Below are 16632 nucleotides of genomic sequence, written 5' to 3'. Positions count from 1 at the left end.
GATGAAAATGTCAGAAATACACCATGGAGAAAGAAAGAGTCTTCAAGAAATGGTGCTTGCCTATCTGGATGTGGACATGTAGAAGAATAAAAATGAATTCATATCTATTATCCTACACTAAAAGTTACAAGGCAAAGGGCACTGTCAATAGGACAAAGGCAGTCCACAGAATGGAAAATATTTTTACCAATTTCACATTTAACAAAGGGTTAATATCCAAAGTATATAAAATTTCAAGAAACTAGACATCAAAAAATCAAGTATTCTAATTTAAAGTAGTATAGAACTAAACAGAGCATCCTCAGCAAAGAAATTTTAATTGGCCAAGAAGCACTAAAAGAAATGATGATCAAAATCCTTAGCCACCAGGGAAATGCATTAAAAAAGACTCTGATATTCCATCTTATAATTCTCAAAATTCCTAAGATCAAAAACACATGTGACAGGTCATGCTGAAGAATACTCCATTGCTGGTTGGAGTGCAATCTTGTATTTTGGAAATAAATAGGTTTCTCAGAAACTTGGGAATCTATCTACCTCAAGACCCAGACATAACACTCCTGGGAGCATAACCAAAGGACACCCCATCAAACCATATAGACACTTGTCTAATTGTGTTCATAGAAGTTTTATTCATAACAGACAGAATCTGAAAACAACCGAGATGTATCTCAATTGAAGAATGGATAAAGAAAATGTGGTACATTTACACAATTGATTATTATTCAGCTTTTAAAAAAATCATAAAATGTAGCCAAATAGACGGCACCAGAAAAAAAAATCATCCTGAGTGAGGTAACTCACACCAAGGAAGTCTAATATGGTATGTACTCACTTCTAAATGGATATTAGTTGTAAAGGATAACCACGCTACAAGTTACCCAGACATGGTAACAAGGAGGGCTCAGGTTGGGGGGTGCAGGAAATTCATGGATCTCTCTGGGAAGATGAAATAAGTTTTATGGGTAGACTGGGGTCATATGGAGATAGGAACAAAAAGGAGCAGGCAGGATTTGAGAGAAATAGGAGAGAGTATTAGAATAGCTGGTGATGGGGATATCCAGGACAAACTAGAAACATAGCCCAATCGAAACTCCCAAGAATCTGTAGGAGCCACTTTCACTAACATTTCTAGTAATATTTCTAAAGTACAAACAGGCTATTTCCTATAGCCAGGCAAGACTTCCAGTGGGGGATTGGAACACCAACCTAGCCACAAAATTTTCAGCTTACAATTGTCTTGTCCTGCCTAGAAGATGTACTGGGATATAGGAGATGAAGAAATTCTATGAGTGGCCAACCAATGACTACTCTAGTTTGAAACCTGTGCCACAAGAGGGAGTTCACACCTGACACTGCCTGGAGATCCAGAACTGAAAGGCTGGGTAGCCCAGAGAACTTGGATAGAATCAAACATAACCACCACAAACCCCTCCAAAAACAAATGAATTAAATGGTTCCTACTGTTATACTACAGTATTCACAGACAGGATCCTGGCATACATCAGAGAGACTTCATCCAGCAACTAATTGAAACAGATGCAGACCCACAGCCAAATATTAGATGGAGTTCTGAACATCCTGTGGAAGAGGAGGACAGAAGATTGTAAGAAAAAGAGGGGTTAAGGACATCACAAGAAAACCCACAAATTCAACTTACCTGGGCTCATATGGGCTGACAATGATTGTCCGGAAAACTGGTGCGTCTTCATGGGGCTGACCTAGGCCTGCTGCATATATATTACAGTTTTATAGCTTGGTCTTCTTGTGAGATTCCAAACAGTGAAGTGGGGTTATCTCTGGTTTTTTTGTCAGTTTTGGGACCTTTTGCTCCTATTTGATTGCATTGTCCAGCTTTATTTTGAGGGGATTTGCCTAGTCTTATTACAAATTGATATACCATGTTTGGATGATATACATGGGAGGCCTGCCCTTTCCAGAAAGGAAATGGAGCAGGAGTAGATGGAAAGGATGGAGGGCAAACTGTGGGATGTAATGTATTATCAAAGAGTAAATTTAAAAATGTGTTTGTGTGTGTGTTAGAGAGAGAGCGAGAGACAGAGAGAGAAAAGCAAAAGGATAGATACAAAGAATAAGGTATTACTATATGGCTATGGTCTGGTTGGATGGAGTACATAATTTTTGAGGCAAATATTGACATTGCAAATTTTTGAAAAGTTTTATCAATGATATTTAATGTAAAAACAAGAAACCTTTAAAAATTAAAGTTAAGAAATCATGTAGACGGATAAAATGTAGTCATATTCTAACTGAGCATTGACTCACCAGCATTATTGCATAAGCCAGTTTCTTAATGGGTCAAGTGTTTAGGAAGCTCAAGAGAAGTCAATATACTATAAAGGAAGGAGTAAGAACCCAATGACTCATGAGAACCAAAGAGCTTCCTCCCTAGATGAAAGAGGTTACCCCTCAACTGAAGAATGGATAAAGAAGATGTGGCACAACTACACAATGGAATACTACTCTGCAGAAAAAAAATAATGGAATATTGAAATTTTCAGGCAAATGGATGGAACTTGAAGAAACCATCCTGAATGAGGTAACCCAGTCACAAAAAGAGGAACATGGTATGTACTTGCTCATATATGGATTCTAGACCTAGAGCATAGGATCACCAGCCTCTAATTCACACCGCCAGAGGGACTAGGATACAAGGTGTATTCTAAGAGATTTATATAAAGTCCCTCATAGAAGGGGGAAGGGATAAGTCCCCCAGAGCACATGGGAAGTGGGGAAGGGCAGTGAATGGAGATAGGAGTAGGAGAAAGAGAAGGGGTGGAGAGGAAAGCACATGCTACTATGAAGATTGAGTCAAGGTAGGAAAGGAAGACAGGAGAGAGAGAGAGGGAGAGAGAGAGAGAGAATATAAAAGAGGGAGCCATTACTGGTTTGAAGAGAAAACTGAACCTAAAGAAAAGTCTAATGACCTACAAGACTGCAGCCAACTAACAATTTATGGTAGAAAGGCTACCATAAATGCCCTTCCCAGATAGTGAGGACAACAACTAACGTATCCACCATCATGGAGCCCATGGAAACAGAAGCAAACACCCATAACTAAACATTGAGTCGAACTATAATCCAGAAACAGAGGGAGAGGACAAGACCAGGTTGTAGTAACAGGTAGAGAGAGCTGACCTGAACAAGGAGGAGCTAACATGACCCCAGCCTGATAGCTGGGAATCCAGCATGGGACTGACTCAGACCCCCCTGAATATGGGTCTCAGCCAGAAGGACTGAGCAGTCTAAGTGTCCTCAGACAGTGGAACCAGGATGTATTGCTGGTGCACAAAAGGACCTTGTGGACACATCCCCCATGGAGGGATCCTGCCTTAACCTAGAGACAGGAGAGAAGTCCTAGTCCCTACTTCAAATGACTTGACAGATCTACATGACCCCACATGGATAGCATTGCCCTACATGTGGTATTGGGGTGGAGGGATTGGAGGGGAGGGTGGTCAGGGTGCATGTGAAGGGTCAGAGAGTGTAAGAGGGAGGGAGGGAGAGGGAACTGGGATCAATATGTAAAATAAAATAAAATAAATAAATAAATCAAAAGAGCTATCAAAAAAAAAAAAAAAAAAAAAAAAAAAAAAGAAAGAAAGAAAGAAAAAGAAAGAAAGAAGGACAGAAAGAGGTTGCTGCCAATAGACCTGGGTTTAATCTCTGAAATATATGTAACGGTGGAAGGAAAGTACTGATTTCACAAAGTTGTTTCTGACCTCCACATGCATACTTTGTTACACTCTGCTACCATGTACACATACATTGGTAATAAATAAAATATTCTGAAATGATTCATCAGGATGATTATTTACTAATATACTTTGGTTACAGTCATGGACATCATTATCAGCTAAGTCAGAGTAGTACTAATGTTAAGCATTGGGAGGAATGCACTGTAGTAACCTCTCTCCTTGTCCATGAATTAGTGTTAGTTTTCACATCCTTTGGGCATGGCTTCGGATGTGGACATGACCAGAAGGTAGAGTCGCTAAGGTCAGGCTCTCTCTCTCAGGTGGTAGATCACATGGCAAGGGCATAGACTGCCTTGGTGCTTATTTACTATTATCTGTGTTAATTCTTCCCCAATGAAAACACTAATTTTTCATTTATCTTGGTTTTAGTGAACTCATCTGCCAACAGTGCTCTTTTGCTTAAGCAACAAGGATGAAGTTTTTAGTTGAGTGATTCTGTACTAGTACTCGCTTCCTCACTATTAATGGAAGTGGTAGTTGTACCTGCAGGCTAGCCTATTGAGCAAATTATTGCCCTTTGTTTTCTGTGATTCAAACTCTTGTCTGAGCTTTAAAACACTGTTAATAATCATTGATGTAAAATACTGTGTACTGGATTGAGGTATAGAGATCTATAAATTGTTTACGTATATAAATTTACATATATTCATGAAGGATGAGCAAGAGAGAAACAGAGAAATAGATTAAAAGATAAGATATTTCTACTATCACAGTTACAGAATGAATAAGGAATTGAAGTCCCAGGGAAAAATCAAAATGTGGGTTCCTATTAGTTTAAAAAAATTAATTTCAGGATGGTACAGTGGAATGTTAAATTAACACCAAGCCCTGAACTACTTCACTATTCACAAAATCTCAGACTAAGCCCAACCTATTGCATTCTCTGTAGATACTAGTCAAAGAGATCTGATCAGATCTGAACAGATCTACACAATCTGTTTTTTTGTTGTGACAACTGGTATGAGTTAAATACAAGTAAGATCTGTCACAACCCAGTTAATTATTAATGTAAGCAAGGGCATTTTAAGAATGGAAGGAACTCTTCTAATTTGCAGTGAGAATCTTCCTTTGGTGAATGTACATTGAATGTAAGCAGAGGAGAAAAAAGGTTGGCCCTGGCTTGTCAGTGGCTTAATTATTTTCCCATCTTTGCTTGTTTTTGAAGCTTATCAGAACAAAGTACTGTGGGCAGCCCAGCTGTCACTGTTATCATTGTGGCTTGAAGTGTTGTAGTCCTGATTCCCATTGTAATGCAATTAATCTTTTGTTTTGCACTAATGGATGAACAAGCATATTTACTGCAGCATAAAATTCTAATTATTTTTGAACAGATGCATACAGGGAGAGTAAATTAATGGCAAGTGACAATTGTGATAAATGTCTACTATATCTTTAAATGTCAGGATTCTCAGATGTAAAACAAGCCCAGGCTTAGACGTGAAAGCTGTATGGGTTGCATTCACCTGGGTGAGACATCATCCTGAAGAACCTGCTTTTGCAGGATGGCTTACATGTTTGCAACAAAATGCTCACACATTGTGTTCACCAGGCTGTCCTCCAAAGAGTGGCTTTCTCCATGGGCTACTATTTAGCTACCATTCCTCAAGAGCTTTGAAAATGATTTATCATTAAAGTATCTCACTAAAATCCTTGACAATGGCATTCATAATATATAATTTTTACCGTCAATGCATTACTACTCAGTGTGTGGGGGGAGGTGGAATCTTGAAACAGATTGAACTAGAACTAACCTTCCTGAGTGAGGTAACTCAGTCACAAAAAGACAAACAGAGATGTACTCACTCATGTATGTTTTTTAGAAATAGAGCAAAGGATTACCAGCCTACAATCTATGCTGCCAGTAAATCTAGGAAAAGAGGACCCAAAGAAAGACATACATGATACCCTAGAGAAGCAGAAAGGGAAGAGATTTCCCAAGCAAATTGGGAGCTTGGGGAGAGGGGAGAAAGATTTTGGGGAAGAGGAGGGGAGAGGTTGGCATGACAGACAAGGAAAAGAATAGAGGAGAGCAAGAAAAGAGATACCATAATAGAGGGAGCCATTGTAGGTTTTAAAATAAATCTGGCACTATGGATATGTCCAGGGATCTATAAGGATGGCCTCAATCTAAACAATTGTGGAGAGGCTATCTTAAAGGCCCTTCCCCAATAATGAGATTGATGACTACCTTATACACCATCCTAGAATCTTCATCTAGTAGCTGATGGAAACAGAAAAAGACACCCACAGGTAAACACTGAGCCAAACTTTTAGAGTCCAGTTGCAGAGAGGGAGGAGTGATGAACAAACATGTCAAGACTAGGCTAGAGAAACCTATAGAAACTGCTCACCTGAACAAGAGGGAGCTCATGGACTCCAGTCTGATACCTGGGAAACCAGCATAGGACTGACATGAATTCCCTGAATGTGGTGTTATTTGGGGGGACTGGGCAGTCTCTGGGGCCACTGGTAGTGGATCAGTATTTATTCATGCTATAAGAATGGATTTGGGAGCCCATTCCACAGACAGGGATACTCCCTCAGCCTAGACACATAGAGAAAGGCCTCGTCCCTGCTCCAAATGATATGATAGATTTGGAAGACTCCCCATGGAAGGCTTCACCCTCTCTAGGGAGCAGAAAAGGGGTGAGATGGTGGGAGAATCAGGAGAGGATGGGAGGATGTGTGAAATGGGTTTGATATGTAAAACAACCTTGTTTCAAATTTAAATAAAAAATTATTAGAGAAAGAAATTTAGTTTAAAAAAAAAAAGAATGCAGATTGATCCGCACTTATCACCCTGCACAAAACTCAACACCAAATGGATCAAATAACTCAAAGAGAGGTTACACACACTGAGTCTGATACAAGGAAAAGTAGAAAATAATCTTGAACTTATTGACACATGAAAAAGACTTCCTGAGTAGGACACTGATAGCAAAGCACAACAGTTGAGGACCTTGTGAAACTGAGAAACAATGTACACCATCATTTAGACAACATCAGTCTACAGAATGGGAACAAACCTGCCATAAAATAATTGTTTCCCTTTTGCCATTTGCCTTCTAGCACCTTCCTAAATGTTACTCATGCACAGTCTAATCTCTGTCCCTCAGACCTACAGATGGTCTTTCCAATTTTATCTTATTTTATTTCATTTGAATTGGGTTATTAATATTGCATATTTTCACCTTCACACGATCATAGCCTTTGCAATGCCTCATTACACATATAAAGAGCACACTTTCTTCTTTGCAACAAATGGAATGTCATGGAAAAACAGGTGTGAGAGTTTAGGGAGGAGAAATCTAGCAGACTTTCCCTAGTTTCTTTTATTTCCAATGTTTTCTTCACCAATTTCAGATCTTTTAATGGGACAAAAGCAAGCCAGTATATTATTTGCATGGTTTGCATATGAAATTTTCCATAGACTAATATGATCAATGCTTAGTTCTCAGATGTTGCCACTGTTTTTAGAGGTGATAGGTATATTGGAAGTTGGCACTAGCTAGAGTTAAGTTGGTCTTTGGGGGTGTATATTTGAAGTATCTATCTAGAAACCTGTGTCTTCACCTCTGCTTCTTATGTGGTGAAGTCCCTTCACCATACGTCCATGCTATCATGTTCTTGTTCATATTGGGCTCGGGTCAATGAAGCTTCAGAAAGTTTTAACCAAAAGAAACTATTCTTCCACTTAAGTTTTTACAGAAAGCACATTTCTCATAGAGATAGAAAGCTAAGTGATATGGATAGCTTGATTTTTGAAAGAGCACAGAACTTCAAGATGAGCTGTAGCGACAGTCTTGGCACTAAAGGCAAACAATTGAGAAATAATGGTTTCTTGCCATTTTATGTGTAGAAATAAGCCACAGAGAATTATGAAGATTGCTGAATGATTGAAATGCCATGATAAAACATATACCACCTAAAACACTGCTCTAAAATGAGCATCATTTCACAAACAAAATAGGTCTATTGCTTTTGAGGGAGTTATTGGCTTTTCAGCTTTTCTCCTGAGGACTCATCAGAGTAGAATAAATTATTTAATCTACTACCTTTTAAACATTTCAAGTTCATGTAGGGGCACTGAAAAACATTGAAAAAAGAAACCTTCATTTTGGAAATTCTTGAATGGTATGTGTTTTCAACCTACGCTTTTATGTAACAACAACAACAAAAAAAATGTAACCAATGCATATTCTAGACATTTTATATTCTTATGCTCTATGTTACTTGAGATGTAAGACACATACTGAGGATGTAATTAACAGTATTAACAGTATATTTTATGTGTTACAGCATTTATACAAAATATCACAATATAAATGTGTCTTGATGTTAAATGAGTGGTGCACAAGTATTATTCTTATACTTTAATAAGATACAATTCTAAAAAACATAATAGAATATTGTATATTTAGAATATGATGATAATATGCAGAATACACAAAAATTAATGAGACATATAATGTTAGTATATGATATATGAAATTATGGAGTGTGATCTCTTTCTCCAATCTTTGCTCTTTTGTGCTTCCTAAACATCAAAATTTATCATTCATCAATTTGGTAATTAAGAGAACAGCAAAAAGTGACAGTAAAGTTCATTGCTTTTCATGTGTAGGACTAAAAGTGTTTATTGTGATTGCTGAATTATTCTTTCAGTACATAAACATTCAAATGTTTAGTTTTTAAATTTTTGAAAATACTTTAGATTTAGCAATTACTATGGACAAAAGATTAATTTCTTTCACTTCCTGTTTTACTTTCACATAGAAGTTAAAAATTATTTTTCCTAATCACACACAGGATACCTTTAAGAGCTAAGCAGAGAGATCAACCTTTTGACAAAGTCCATGTGTGTCTCATGCACATTTATGGAATTAAATGCTCTATTTACTAGAGAAGCTGTCATGGCTAATTTTTATGTCAACATGATACAGGCTAGGATCATCTAGAAAGAGAGAGCTCAACAGAGAGCATGACTCTATGAGATTGCCCATGGTAATAATGTAGGAAGTTTTTGTTGTTGTTCTTGTTGGATTAAATGTTGGATTAAATTTGGGACATCCCAGCCTACTGTGTGCAGTTCATCCTTGTATGAATAGTCTTGAGTTGTTTACAAAAATAGGATAATTTTATTTCTTAGTTTTGTCTTTGAGTGGCTTGGGTACCAAGGTGACTGTGGCCTCATGAAAAGAGTTTGGTAATGAACCTGCTGTTTCTATTGTGCAGAACAATTTGAGTAGTATTGGTATTAGCTCTTCTTTACATTTCTGGTAGAATTCTGCAGTGAAACCATGAGGTCCTGGTCTTTATTAGTTGGAAGGCTTTTGATGAATGCTTCTATTTTGTTAGAGGTTATTGGTCTATTTAAATTGTTTGTCTATTCTTTATTTAATTTTGGAAAGGGATAGATAGTTATTCAGAAATTTATCCACTTCCTTTGATTTTTCAAATTTTGTGGAGTACAGGTTTTCAAAATGTGACCAGAAAATTATATGGCTTTCCTCAGTGTCTGTTGTTATGTCCCCCTATTTGTTTCTGATTTTGTTAATTTGCATGTCCTCTCTCTGCTTTGTGGTTAGTTTGGATAAGGTTTGTCTATCTTGTTGATTTTCTTGAAAAACAACTCTTTGTTGCATTGATATATTGTATTTATTTCCTTGTTTCTACTTTACTGATTTCAGCCCTCAAATTGATTATTTCCTGGTGTTTACTCTTCTGGGGTGAGTTTGCTTCTTTTTGTTCTAAGGCTTTCAGTTGTGCTGTTAATTCTCTAATGTGATTATCCTCCATTTACTTCATAGACCCATATCCATCATGAACAATCATGCAAAAATAGTGACAAACAGAATCCAAGAACACATCAAAGAAATCATCCACCATGACCAAGTAGGCTTCATAAGTGAGTTAGAGGGATGGTTTAACATGCAGAAATCTAACAACATGATCCACTATATAAATAAACTGAAAAAGAAAAACCTCATGATCATCTCCCCATATGCTGAAAAAGCCTTCAACAAAATTCAACATCCTTTCATGATAAAGGTCTTGAGGAGATCAGGGATAACGGGAACATACTTAAACATAATAAAAGCAATATACAGTAAACCAACAGCGAACATCAAATGGAATGGAGAGAAGTTTAAGGCAATTCCTCTAAAATCAGGAACAAAACAAGGCTGCCCTCCCTCTCCATGTCTCTTCAATATTATAATTGATATGCTTGCTAAGGCAATAAGACAACAAAAGGAGATCAAGGGGATACAAATTGGCAAAAAGAAGTCAAATAGTCTCTATTTGCAGATGATATGATAGTTTACATAAGTGACCCAAAAAATTCTACCAGGGAACTCCTAAAGCAGATAAGTACCTTCAGGAAACTAGCAGCATACAAGATTAACAACTACAACAAAAAAAATCAGTACCCCTAATTTATTGAGATGACAAAGGGGCACAGAAAGAAATCAGAGAAATATCACCCTTTACAAAAGCCACAAACAACATAAAGTATCTTGGGGTAATGCTTAACAAACAACTGAAAGGCCTATAGAATAAGAATTTTGTGTTTTTAAAGAAAGAAATTAAAGAAGATACCAGAAAATGGACAGCTATCTCATGCTCTTGGATAGGTAGGATAAAATATAGTAAAAATTGCACTCTTGCCAAAACAATCTACAGGTTCAATGCAATCCCCATTAAAATCCCAGCACAGCTCTTCACTGACATTGAAAGGATAATAATCAACTTTATGTGGAAAAGCAAAAGATCAGGATAGCTAAAACAGCCCTGTACAATAAAGGAAATTCAGGAGGCATCACCATCTCCGACTTAAAGCTTTACTACAGAGCTGTAGTTCTAAAAACAGCTTGGTATTGGCACAAAAATAGACAAGTAGACAAATGGAATCAAATCTAAAATCCTGTATTAACCAACACACCTATGAACACCTGATTTTTGACAAAACAGCTAAAAGTATACAATGAGAAGAGGAAAACATCTTCAAAAAACGATGCTGCCACAGCTAGATGATGATGTGTAGAAGACTGTATGTAGACCCATGTCTATCGCCATGCACAAAATCGACCAAAGTCAAAATGGACCAAGTCAAAATGGACCAAAGAGCTCAACATAAATCCAGTCACACTGAACCTCTTAGAAGAGAAAGTGGGAGGCACCCTTGAACAAATTGACACAGGAGACTTCTTCCTGAGTGTAAGTCCAGTAGCACAGACACTGAGATAGACAATTAAACAATGGGAACCCCTCAAACTGAAAATCTTCTGTAAGGCAAAGGACACAGTTGACAAAACCAAACAGCAGCCCACATACTGGGTAAATATCTTCACCAATCCAACTTCTGACAGAGGGCTGATCTCCAAATATACAAAGATCTCAGAAAACTAGTTAAAAAAAAAAAAAAACACACACCAACTATTCCTACTAAAAAATGGGGTACAGAATTGAATAGAGAACTCTCAATAGAGAAAATCAAAAAGGGCTGAAAGACACTTAAGAAAGTGCTCAACATCCTAAGCTGTCAAGGAAATGCAAATCAAAACAACTTTGAGATACCATCTTTCTCCTGCCAGATTGGCTAAAAGTAGAAACACCAATGACAACTTATGTTGGAGAGTACGTGGAAAAAAGTGAACACTCCTTCACTGCTGGTGGGAGTGAAAACTTGTACAGCCATTTTGGAGATCAGTATAGCGGTTCCTCAGGAAAATGGGAATTAGTCTACCACAGGACTGGGCAATCCCACTCTTAGGCATATACCCAAATGATTCACATTCATGCACGAAAGACATGTGCTCAACTATGATCATAGCAGCATTATAAGAACATGGAAGCAACCTAGATGCCCCTCAACTAAAGAATAGATATAGAAGATGTAGCATATTTTCCCAATGAAATACTATTCAGGGGAAAAACACAGTAAACTTTTGAAATTTGCAGGCGAGTGAATAGAACTTGAAGAAACCATACTGAATAAGGTAACCCAGTCACAAAAAGAGGAACATGGTATGTACTTGCTCATATATGATTGTAGACATAGTGTAAAATACCACCAGCCTATAATTCATACCTCCAGAGAAAGTAGGAATCAAGGAGGATTAAAAGAGATTCATAAAAGGTCCCTCACAGAAGGGGAAAGGGACAAGATCTATAGAGCATACGGGGAATGGCAGGGCAGTGAGTGGAGAGAAAACTAGGAGAAAATGAAGGGGAGGAGAGGAAAGCACATGGCACTAGGACGATTGAGTCGGGGGAATAATAGGAGAGAAAGAGAGAGAGAGAGAGAGAGAGAGCGCATAAAAGATGGAACCAGTATAGGTTTGAAGAGAAAATCTGAAGCTAGAGAAATGTCCAGAGACCTACAAGACTGACCCCTACTAACAATTTGAACAACAGTGGAAAGGCTACCACAAATGCCCTTCCCTGATAATGAGATCAACGAATAACTTATCTGCCAACATGGAGCCCTCATCTAGTAGCTGATGGAAACAGAAGCAAACATCACAACTAAACACTTAGCTGAACTGGAATCCAGATGCAGAGGGGGAGGACAAGACTAGGCTGCAGAAACATATAGCTGACCTGAACAAGGAGGAGCTAATGCCCCACCCAGAATGATACCTATGAGTCCAGCATTGGACTGACTCAGAACCCCTTGAAAATGGTTCTCAGCTAGAAGGTCTGAGTAGTCTAAGGGACCTCAGACAGTTTATTCAGGTGCACAAAAGGACTTTGGAGCACATACCCCACGGAGGAATAATCCCTTAACCTAGAGACAGGAGAGAAGTCCTAGTCCCTACTCCAAATGACTTGACAGATGTAGATGAAACCTCCTGAAGGGCATCACCCTACATGTGTAGTGGGGAAGGGGATGGGAAGGGAGGGATTTCTGGGAGCATGAGAGGGTGGGAAATAGGGATGGAGGGAGAGGGAACTGGGATAGATATGTAAAATAAAAATAAAAAATGTAAATTAATATTAAAAAATAAAATAATATTAGACACCACTTTGAAAAGAAAAAAGAAAGAAAACAGGATAAACAATAAATGAACAGCTCCAAAGATGTTACTCTTCCTCCAGAACTCAGCCAGTTCCTGCTCCCAGGTTCCTACCTTCAGCTCCTGCCCTGAGTTCCATTTATGTTGCACTGTAGTTGAGATGAGTAAGTTGTAACATGTCCTTTCCTCCCCTAGTGTAGCACAAATTCTAATTACTCTTAATAAGAAAAACACAGAAACAGAAATAAGGTTTATGCTATAGATCAGAGAAGCAAAACAGCCTGCCACTAAAGCATTCTTACATCTACCAATGCTCAGACCAAAGGGGAGACCCTGTCCTTCGACAGTATCCTGAGATTATACTGCTTCACATACTGCATTAATCTCCTGTCTCCTCCTGCATTGTATTCCTCTCTCCCACTAGCCATGTCATTTGTGTATCCAACCTCCTTAATGCTAGGATTAAAGGCATGAGATCCCAAGTTCTTGGATCAACTATATTTGAGGTGTTTCTTTTAGGCAGATTCAATCTCATGTAGCAGGGTAGCCTTGAACTAACAGAGATCCCTCAGCCTCTGTCTCTTGAGTCTGGGACTGAAGGTGTGTACAACTACTGTCTTTCTTGAAAACATATAGCTGGAGTCTAATCTAAAGCCCTATTTAGATAAGAGGGATTCAGAAGTGAACATGGCTTAACATTGGTCAGAATCCCATTTTAATTTTGTAGATTTTCCAAGAGTATTAATAGATTGGATGTTCAGACTTTGATAGTGTTGTTTACTTATTATCCATACTCCTATGTAACATGTGTCACTGAAAAAGATAACTTCCCTTTATTATCAAGTGAAACTTTGAGGATGAGTTTTAATTCTGCATCTAAGTACAAAAATCTCCAGTACCTTCATACAAGGGTCTTCTACTAGTGTGGAGCCCAACCACTTGCAGTGAATGGTATTTGGCTGTAAACAGAAAACTGTTGTTTTCATTTTTGTTGGATTAGAATGTTTGTTTTCCAAAAGAAAATTCAGAATGATTTTATTGGACACACACTGTCAGATCAGTCTGCTCTAAATTCTCCTTTAATTTTTTCTCTTTTTTTGGGGGTATGGTAAGAATATATTATGATATCATATTTATATCTGTGATTAATGTTTTGCTGTTTTCAATATTAATTTGAAGAATTACTGCTGCTTCTGTTTTAGTTTGTAGATAAATGCAAGCCTTAGGGAATCAGCTTAAGTCTCTGATGACTGTACATAATGGTGACAATTTTAAGTTGAATAAATGACTTTTTTAAACAAGAAAACAAGAGAAAAAGGAAGGGCCTTGGATCATGTACCTTTCAAAGTTTTCCATATACTCTATAAACCAAAGAATCCCAGAAAGCCTTATAGAAAGCCTTATATAACAAGAGTTTTACCACCTTCATACATCAAAGGACCAATATTCCAACATCTGAGAATTTTAGAAATATTCACATCCAATAAACAGACCTTAAAATATTAGAAAATAAACTCTCATATGTTCTGAATGGACATGTGATTCATCATGAGAAAGTAATAGCTAGAAAAAAACTCATATATTTTCCATTTGTTTAATAATTTACCAGAATCCTAGACATTTTTTCCTAGTTAATGTCCATTGCTAGACTAGAGATTACTACAGTGTATGTAGACACATGGTAGAGTAGAGATGTCCTAGGATGTATCAGCTTTGTGCTGTTTGCTAATTTTATAAGTAGAATCTGAGCTATGCTATGGTTTTCAAGCACAATGTCGCCTTTTACAGAAAAAATAATAATTGTCCAAATATCAAGTAGAAATCTTTGAAGGATCAGATGATATTAGGTTTGTTGGTCAACTGTAATGATTTACCAAATAAAGTAGATAGTTGTCTCAAAAGCAAAGAAGACATAGAAAAAGACATCTCTGGAGACTAAATTAAGACATATTTCTTTCTTTAACCAAAATATATTTATTAAATTTTATATACACCAGTGCTTTGCCTGCATTTATATCTGTATCAGGCTGTTAAAACACTTGGGACTAGAGTTACAGACTGTTGTCAGTTGCCATGTGTGTGCTAGAAATTTAACCTAGGTCTTCTGGAAGAGCAGGCAGTGCTCTTCACCACCTTTTCAAGTTCAAAGATATATTTCTGTACAATGCATGCATTTCTTTACTTGCCCAGGTGACCACATTTTCCTTGAGCTCTGACTTTCTGATTCATGCTGACTTAAATGATGTTGATTCTCTCTCTAGTAAAGCCGAATTCTCAACTAGAGGGACTGGAAGCCCCATGTCCTCCTAAACCTTAAGAGTGGTTTAAGATAATACATAGGCTTAATTGTTCTCACTTAATCTAATCAACAATTTCAAATGATTTGCTGACAATGAGTATTCTTTAAATTTACCTGTAATTGTATTACTTTGTTTACATAAATGCACAACTTTCTTATAATTGGCAGTCTTCTATAGATGTAGCAAGTTTATTATACAAACAATATTTTAGCAGTGTCTAAATTCTATTAATATCTAGTACATACTTACAAGTAGAGGCAGTTATGAGACACTGGAGAAGACAATGCGTCATATATATGCATGATATAGGCTTGCTATGTAATTATACTTTTATATAGCACATATAGATTCATATGATAGAATACCAGTCATTGTTAATTCTTCTATAAATCTGTGACTATAATTCAAACTCCCAACTCTTTTATTGTTGTTTCCTGTATGGCATATTTGAAATTCTTTTATAGAATTTTATATCTTATAGTTGACTGTGGAGAAATAACATCATCTTTGTTTTATTGCATTGAATTCATATGTTGTAACTTCCTAGGAACATTTAAAATAATGCCTTATATAGTAATACCTTATATAGTAATACCAAAACTTCTATATATCAGCCATCCTATGATTTTAAGATAAGCTTTTAAAATATAACCTCCAGAGCAAATGTCAAATACCAATGCCTCACCTCAATTCCATAGAATAGAATGGCTTTCCATGGATTATGTCAAGGACCAAATTCTGACTCCATTTTTGTGATATGTGATTTCAGAGGAATTTTTCTGTCTCCTTTCTCCAACATTTTGTCATTTACTGTCTCTACTTTAAAAGATATATTTTTGCCTTACAGAAACTTTCATCTGTTATAGTCTCAGATATACTTAGCAAAATGGCACACAAAGAAAAGGTTAAAGTAATTTAAATATAAATTAACAAAGCTGATATTCATATGACAATATATGATGCTGAAAGTAACTCTCCTAAAAGATTCTTGCTGGTATAATTTTATAGATTTATTTGGGACTATTAAACTTAAAATGAAGTACAAAGAAAGTAATAAAGTATTACTGAGTTTTAGGATAATAGTAAGTATAGTCATTGACGAGCTGGCCTCCAACAGAATACTTCTGGGACAGTTTACTGCCACCCCATAATAAACAATATCCTCTTTGGTAGATTTAAACAGAAATCTACAGAAGTAACTTATAATTAAGTTCCTCATTGATCTTTTTAAATGGTTCAGTAAAAGAGTTTGTGCTATAAATACTATATTCATACAATAAAAAAGATGATTCATGAGTGTTGATGACCAAAAAGAACAAAGAAATTTCTGAAAAGACAAATTGAATGACTTTTTTCCCATGGGAAATATGCAACAAATAAATTCAACCATTCAATGTACTTACTATTGTATTTTTTTAATTTTCAAACTTTAATAATAATATATTCATGAAATTATTACAGCTATATATTTTAACTGATCAATAATCCTATGTATACAGATGGATTAAAAATCCATCACCACATGTAGTAGTA

This window comes from Phodopus roborovskii, unplaced genomic scaffold (assembly GCF_943737965.1).
Source record: "Phodopus roborovskii unplaced genomic scaffold, PHOROB, whole genome shotgun sequence".
Lineage (NCBI taxonomy): Eukaryota > Metazoa > Chordata > Mammalia > Rodentia > Cricetidae > Phodopus > Phodopus roborovskii.
Note: the sequence above shows the minus strand (reverse complement) of the source record.